The sequence below is a fragment of the Mus pahari genome, chromosome 2 (genome assembly GCF_900095145.1).
Source record: "Mus pahari chromosome 2, PAHARI_EIJ_v1.1, whole genome shotgun sequence".
NCBI classification, from domain to species: Eukaryota; Metazoa; Chordata; class Mammalia; order Rodentia; family Muridae; genus Mus; species Mus pahari.
The window spans coordinates 155,465,783-155,474,023 of record NC_034591.1 but is presented as its reverse complement, the minus strand read 5'-3'; positions in this window follow the sequence as shown (position 1 = coordinate 155,474,023).

Genomic DNA, 8,241 nt, shown 5'->3' with positions numbered 1-8,241 from the left:
AATGAGCACTTTGCCGCGTGCTCAGCCCCAGTGAACTTACATCTGATCCTGACCCTGCGGGAATCCTGACTGTAAATCCCTTGCCTCACGATGCTGCTTCATAAGCCGGACTAAGTCTCCTATGTCCTGCTTCTCTTTCTTCTGTACCCAGGACTAGAGACTTTTGCCACCATGCCCTTAGAGGCAAACTACAAAGCCAAACCACAGAGTACAAAACAAAAAGTTACCAGAATGACTGACCCATAACATCAGAAATCTGTACAAAAACTGGAATATGAGGAATATGAGATTAAAAGCACTTAAGTTCTTCTTTTATATTGTATTAGATGTATTTAGTCTATTTTATGTATGTGGGTTTTTTCCTGTGTGTATGTGTATATATATATATATATATATATATATATATATATATATATATATATATATATATATATATATATATATATATATATATATATATATATATGTGTGTGTGTGTGTGTGTGTGTGTGTGTGAGAGAGAGAGAGAGAGAGAGAGAGAGAGAGAGAGAGCGCCACATGCATATCTGGTGCCAACAGATGACAGATGACAGTGTTTGAGCCCCTGGAACTGGAATTATGAATGATGTGTGAGCTACCATATAGATGCTGGGAATCCAACCTGGGTCCTCTGAAAAAGCAACAAGCGTTCTTAATCACTGAGCCAGCTTTCCAGCCCATTTTCCTTTTTAAAAGGCTTTTTTAAAAAAATGTATATGCATGCTGACATGAGATCATGAACTCCACATGCATGGAAGAGCCTGAACAGGCTGCAAGAGGGCACAGATCCCCTGCAGCTGGAGTTAGAGACAGTTGTGAGCTGCCAGGTAGGTGCTCCTCACTGCTGTCCCATCCCTTCCATCTCAGCTTGGGTTGTTTCTGTGAAGATTGTGGAGCCCCGTGTCAGGTGTAGTGTGCGAGTTTATCATCCAGAACTTAGCAGGAGGAAGGCGGAGGACAAGGAGTCCAGAGTCAACCACGGCCACTGGCTTACTGCAGATGAGTCTAGCCTGAGCTATCTGATGGGCAGCCTTGAAATGAGGAAGAGGAGCAGGCAAGGAGGAGGAGAAAGAGAAGGAAACGAACAGAACAGCAGTCATAGTAGCCAACACCCCAAAGTCAAAGAGACAAAGCGTCGATCAGACAGGATGGGCCTGCTCCCCATGCACAGTAAGCCTTCAGTGGGCAAGCAATCAACTTGCTTAACGTGTTTTACTCCAAAACTTATTTCCTTAATAAAAATTCACCTGTGTCTGCATGAGTCTTACTAAAACATATAGATTTATATATGCAAGGTCAAACCACCTGAATAGTTGGGCTGGGGTACAGTTGACTGAGAGTCCATTGCCACAGAGACCCTGCAGGGTGAAAACGGCTCTGGGTTCAGTGCTATGGAGTCCGCATGGTGAAGCCAACAGCCCTGAACACAGAAGGGCTACCACATGATTGTCTCCCTCGACAAAGGTCTGTTCTGAGCTGACTGGTTAGGTCTCCTAACACAGGAAACTGGTTTAAACTTCTTCTCAGTATTATTTTTTAAATTATCATGATTACCAGTTATCTTTAAAACATTTCAAAGAGAACTGTTTGATTCGTAAGTACAGAAATGGGAATGTACCCAAATATTCCATGAGAAAGTCCTTGGATCAGAAACTGCTACTCAGGAAGACCCTGCCCAATTTAATTCCACAACTGTAAACTGTCTCAAATAAAAGAAAGTGCTTGCCAAGTCCACAAGCAATAAGTAGACAGGGGAATTAGCAAGGCCAAAATTGTATCAGCCAGTACCTAAATATTCCTTACACTGAATACTAGGTAACAGGCGTGTGAAATTATAAATGTAACATGAGCTGGAGAGATGGCTCAGCAGTTAAGAGCACTGACTGCTCTTCCAGAGGTCCTGAGTTCAATTCCCAACAACCACCTGGTGGCATACAACCATCTATAATGGGATCCAATGCCCCCTTCTGGTGTGTCTGAAGAGAGTGACAGTGTACTCACATATATAAAATAAATAAATAAATCTTTAAAAAAAAATAAGAATATAACAGACCAGATGCAGTGGTGTGCGCCAGTAGCCTCAGTACTGGGAGACAGGAGCAGGTCCTCTGATTTGAGACCACCCAGAGCTACATAGTAAGACTCTGTCTAAAAAGAAAAAAAAAGAAGTGACTTAAAATAAAGCAGAGCTGGGGAGACAGTTCATGGTTAAGAGCATGGACTAGACTTCCAGAGGATTCAAGTTTGGTTTACAGCACCCACACTGAGCAGTTCACAGCTGCCTGCAATTCCAGGTCCAGGGGATCAAAGCCTCTGTGAATAGCTCTAATATGTGCACATACCTACACACAGATAGACAGAGATGCACATAGGTAAAACTAAAAAACTAAATTTTAAAATAAAGTTTAAAAATAAAACAAAAAATAAGATTATTAAAGATCAAATCTTAAGTTCTATCAGAAAATAATAAAAAAAGTTAAACTAAAAATTACTTTCTTGAAAGTATTTTCAAAATATATAAGTTCATTTACCAGCTGTATTACTAGGGAAATAATATATAACAATATATTATTGTCATATTATATATATATATATATATATATATGTAGAGAGAGAGATAGAGAGAGAGTCATATATATGCCATATATATATCAGTATAAGACAAAATCTTTAGGTTAAATATTTTATATAATTATATGTATTATATAGTTATACATAATATATAACAATAAGGTAATAATAATATATATAACCTTAAAGTTTGCCTTTGTTTTGGAGGAGACAGCATCTCATGAAACCCAGGTTACTCCTGTAAACATGTCAGGCAGGGTTGGACCCAAAGACACAGGCAGCACTGTCGCCGAGCACTCTCTGTCCAGGCCCCTCAGTTCTTTAGGGCTCAAGCTCATAACACTTCCCAGAGGGGCAAGGCACATTGTCTCAGACCTGCTAGATGCATTCCATGCTTCACTGGGATCCACTGGCACTGCACCTGCGTGGGCAAGGGGCCCAGAGCTGACCGTGGAGAGGTCTCCTCGACCTCCTTTCAAGGCCCTATTCCCAGCCATCGGGACTCTGGCTCTAGACGATTGGCTCCACAGTCCTGCCCTAGCTCGAGCCATCACCATGGGGCTGGGATATGAATGGTGAGGCTATTGACATAGCGGCATGCACCAGCACACCTTGTGACTTACGAAGAAAGCACACAAATTGGGTGGTGTTTTCAACTCATGTACTCCAGAGAGGTTGGTTGGAACAGAAACAGAGGCAGTAGAGCCCAGAGATGTCTCAGGTGTGCTGTGGGAGCCACTGGGTCCTTCAGTATAATAATTTTTGACATGTTTTAATGTGGAATGCAGTAAAACCTGTACCTTCACCAAACAAATTAAGCTCACAACTAATCCAATGAAAGAATTTAAGAACAACTTAAAATCAGAAAGTTAAAGGTCAGCCTCTGTTATGTAGTGAATTTAAGGCTAGCCTGGGCTACATAAGACCAGGTCTTAACAACGAAAGTAGCAAAGGAACTCCTAAAGGGTGAGCTATCACCTTCCGTGGACTCACTTTATTCTGTAAGGACAGGCAGAAATGCCATCTTTTTAATTTTTTATGTATTTATTGATTGGAGCTGGGAAGATGCAGATGTGGATGGAGATCAGAGAAGAGCTTGTGGAAGTCTGTTCTTTTCTTCCACCGTGCAGAAGATCCCAAAGACTGAACTCAGGTTGTCACGCTTGGTGGCAAGTGCCTTAAGTCACGGAGCTATCTCACCAGTCTAGGATGATTGTCCTAGTCATCATACAGAGAATGTTTAATACTTAAATTCCTTGTCATCTGTGAAACTTGGAGTCAGCTGCCCCAAAGCATGAAAAGGGTGACTGACAGTTTTTTTTTAAAGTTGGGGCTTTTTTCTATCTAGCCCCTTCCATTAACTTAATCTCTCCTCTGGATTGTCCTGTAGGTTTAATGGCCAAGGGATGAGTTAGAAACGTCTGTGCTTATGCGACTAGAGATCCATTTTAACCAGTGGTTAAAGTCACCAGGTAGTGAAGCATGTCTCCAATACTCCTAAAGGCTGGCTGCAACTTCTGAGCAGCTAGCTCAAGTTCCAGAGCACACCACAGAAAATACTGAGATTTCTTGGTCTCAAGACTAAATAATAAATAAGTAAATAAGCAGAAGCCAATTGCTTCTCTGAGACCCTCTATAAATATATAACTAGTGTGATGGTTCTCAACCTGTGGACCGCGACCCCCTTGGAGGTCATATGTAGATCCTACATATAGATATTTACATTATGATTCATAACAGCAGCAAAATTACAGTTATGAAGTAGCAACAAAATAGTTTAGGGGGGGCACCACAACCTGAAGAAGCGTATTAGAGGGTCGCAGCATTAGGAAGGTTGAGAACCTCTGGTCTAGTAGGATCATTGAAATAATTAGAGAAATAGTGCTTGAAGAAACAGGACTGTAAATAAATGTGGTCCTGAAAAGAGAGTATACTGGAGCAGGGAGACCGGTAAAACTTCACTAGAGTGATAATGACTATTCTCCTTTCTGTGAACAGATACCTGACAGGCGACAGCCTGACAGAGAAAGGCTTTGCTCCACCTTGCCTTTTGAGAAGGGTTACAGTCCATCAGGGAGGAGAGACGTGGCAAGTGGGAGCTTGTGGCGGCGCCTTACACTGCTTCCACAGTCAAGAAGAGTACGACAGGAAGTAGGGCCCGGAGAGTCCCTCCACCGAGGCTCCACCCACCTCCTAAAGGCTCCACAACCTTCCCAGACAGTGCCACTCTCTGGAGCGCACGTGTTCAAATACATGAGCCTATGAGAGAGCATTTCATGTTCAAGCGCAGCGTCAGTCACAGAGCTGGTAAACACACCCCAGACAGCGGAGCAGGTTTTCCTCAGAGAAGAAAATCTCTTCAAATTGTCGATGATAAGGAAAACGTGTGGCCTGAGCAATCAGTGTGACAAAGAAGGCTGTGGGCGATGTTGTGAGACGGTCTTCAGAATCGATGCAATTCACCCGAGTTAAGCATTGGATAAAACTCAACAACTGCATGGAAAGTGTTGTCACTCAGAAAAAAGTAGTCCAAAGACTCAGACCCCTCTAGAAACTTAATTGCAAGTTTTAGCCTTGAAGACTAGAGGCAGCCATGAGGTTCCTGGAGTAGGACACTAATGACGAGTACAGGTCCCAGCACTGGTGGCACCTGGCAAAGCCAGCCCTAACACGAGCTTACACTGCTGTGAATGACCAAGAGCATGGTCACATATTCACCTAAAATTAAAAACAGTTCAATGGTATTAAGATAACCCAGATGTAAGAAACGCAATATGGAAGTGCTTTAAAACTTATTTTCAGAGCTGGAGAGAGTTCACATGGCTTTCTCCAGCAAGCATTAAGCCCTGGGTTTGATCACCAGCTCGAAATGAACCCAGTGTGGGGGTGTGCTTCTGCAATCCCAGCACCCCGGTGTAGAGGCAGGATGTAGAATGATCAAGGTCATTCTTAGCTACACAGGGAGTTTGAGGCAAGCCGGGCTACATGAGACCCTGCCTCAAAAGCAAAAATATTTTCATATGTTTAGTTTCTCAAACGAACCTTTAAAAAATGCAGATCAATAAACTATATGCCTTCTGGGCCTCATTATCAGTAAATGAAGCAGAGAACTATACGATAACCTGTTTCAATATGTTTATTATGAGTCGGACTGACATCATGAAGGGATTTGTGTTTTTTCTTTTTCAAAGCAAGCTTCCATCCCATCTGCAAAATGAGCCCCAAATGTATCTGGTCCCGTGCGGGCTACTAATCACTTTCACTGTTATTTATTTTCTTATTTTGTTCTGTTTTATTATTTGTGAATGTGCGAGAGAGAGAAAGAAAAATGGAGGGAGGGAGGAAAGGAGAGAGGAAAGGAGGGAAGACAGACAGACAGACAGACAGAGGCAGAAAGCCAGTACATATGCTGTAGTGCATGTATAAAGGTCAGAGAACAACTTTCAGGAATCAGGTCTCCCTTGCCTGTCCCTCCCATTCTTTGCACATCAAGCTCGCAGGCTTGCAAGCTTCCGGGCACCCATCTCTGCCTCCCAACACATGCGATAGGAATGCTAAATTCACAGATTGCATGCCCCAGGGTATCCAGTTTTTCTATGTGAGCTCCATGGGTCAAACTGAGGTCATCGGGCTTGTGCAGCAATTACTGCTACCCACAGAGTATCAGCCCTAGTTCTTTCTTCGTGGTAACCCTTATTATCTTCCTCCACCAGACCTGGCACTGTCACTTGAATCACTGCAAAACCACAATCCCATGAGGAAAGACGGAGCTGCAGACCAGCAGTCCTAAGAGGAGCAGCGAGACAAGAGTAAAATTCCTCACTGGGAAGAGAGTGAGAAATTTTTACTCGGAAATGAACTCCAGCAAGTGTTCTTAACCATGGAACCACTTCTCTAACAAAGTCCTTTTATTCCTTAATTTTAAAATTATACTAATGTGTTGCGGTAAATCTCCAACCCAAATAAGTCCAGGCAATGAAAACACAACTCAATTAATATGAATACAATCTGTGCACCTAGATTGGGCAGATCTACCACTACACTGCCCTCTTCCTCATATAAGAGACCCCTTAGAACTGTGGTTTCTCCAGGCCAGGTGCTTCTGCTCCACTTTCCTTCTCTCTCTCTCTCTCTCTCTCTCTCTCTCTCTCTCTCTCTCTCTCTCTCTCCCCTAAAACCTTCAGCCCCACCATTCCCTCTTACTCCCCCCAATCACTGGCTCTAGCCTTTATTTATAAATTAAGGTGGGAAGCAGGTTTACAGGAAATCACCTGAGTGCTGACTCATTCCTTATTCGCCACCCTTCACAGGAGAACGGAATTAGCATCAAATACAGTTAGGGCTATCCTCAACACTAATGTGTGTGTATTTGGATGTGCATGCACACATGTGTGACAGTCACAGGACAGTTTTCTGAAGTCCTCTCCTTCCTCCATGTGGGTCCCAGGATTGTCGTGCTTGGCGGCTTACACAGGCACACATGAAGCACCTGTGTTTACATCAGCTACTGAAATCCCCACCCTAGGCCATCCAGTCCTCCTGCCAGGGTCTCCTTACCACCCTCACCCTGCGCTCCGTCCCCATGACATCTTACCTCAGTCACATCTCCCTACTGAATAGATGGCTGTCATTTCAGACATGGTTTCTCTGCGTTAATTAATACAGACTTTAAATCTTAAGTAGACCAAGCCAGATAGAGTGGCCTCTGCCTATAGTCCCTGCATTCAGGAGACTGAGACAAGAGGAGCATGGTTAATTCTAGGCCAGCCTGGGCTACATGGTAAGGCCCTGACTCAAACAGTAGCAACCAAATATAAAATAAATTTAAATAACTTAGACTTGAGGGTAAATTAACAATAGCAAATCCTTAAATGGCAAATAATTATCACTTTTATGTATTCTGTTGTATTTATTTTTAAGATGTATTTATTTTATGTATATGACTACACTGTAGCTGTAGAGGTGGTTGTGAGCCTTCATGTGGTTGTGGGGAGCTGAATTCAGGACCTCTGCTCGCTCTGGTCAGCCCTGCTCACTCCAGCCCAAAGACTTATTTATTATTATAAATAAGTACACTGTTGCTGTCTTCAGACACACCAGAAAAGGGCATCAGATCTCATTATGGGTGGTTGTGAGCACTATGTGGTTGTTGGGATTTGAACTCAGGACCTTCGGAAAAGCTCAGCCATCTCGCCAGCCCCTCTGTTCTATTTAATTTTTGTGTGTATGAAGAAGAGAAAGAGTCAGGGAGACAAAGGCAGAGAGCATACTGCCACACTGCCAGAGAACAAGTTCCAGGAGTCCGGTCTCTCTACTTTGTTTTTTAATTTTAGACTAATTCATCTTTAAGGTTTTTTGAGATTTTGAGGAGGTGGAAGATATCACACATGTACTGTGCACTTGGAGTCCAGAACATGGTGCAGGATTCCCTAAAGCTGTAGTTACAGGCACCTGGGTGTAGCAGGAACAACAGGGCCATCTCTATGTAAACGCCAGGGCCATGCAGCCGCAAAAGCATCTCTGCAAAAGCACCTAATTGAGGACTGCCTGAGAATTGCTGCTGCAGACCACGCCAGCCAATCAGGAACTGCTGCAGACCACGCCAGCCAATCAGGAACTGCTGCAGACCACGCCAGCCAATCAGGAACTGCT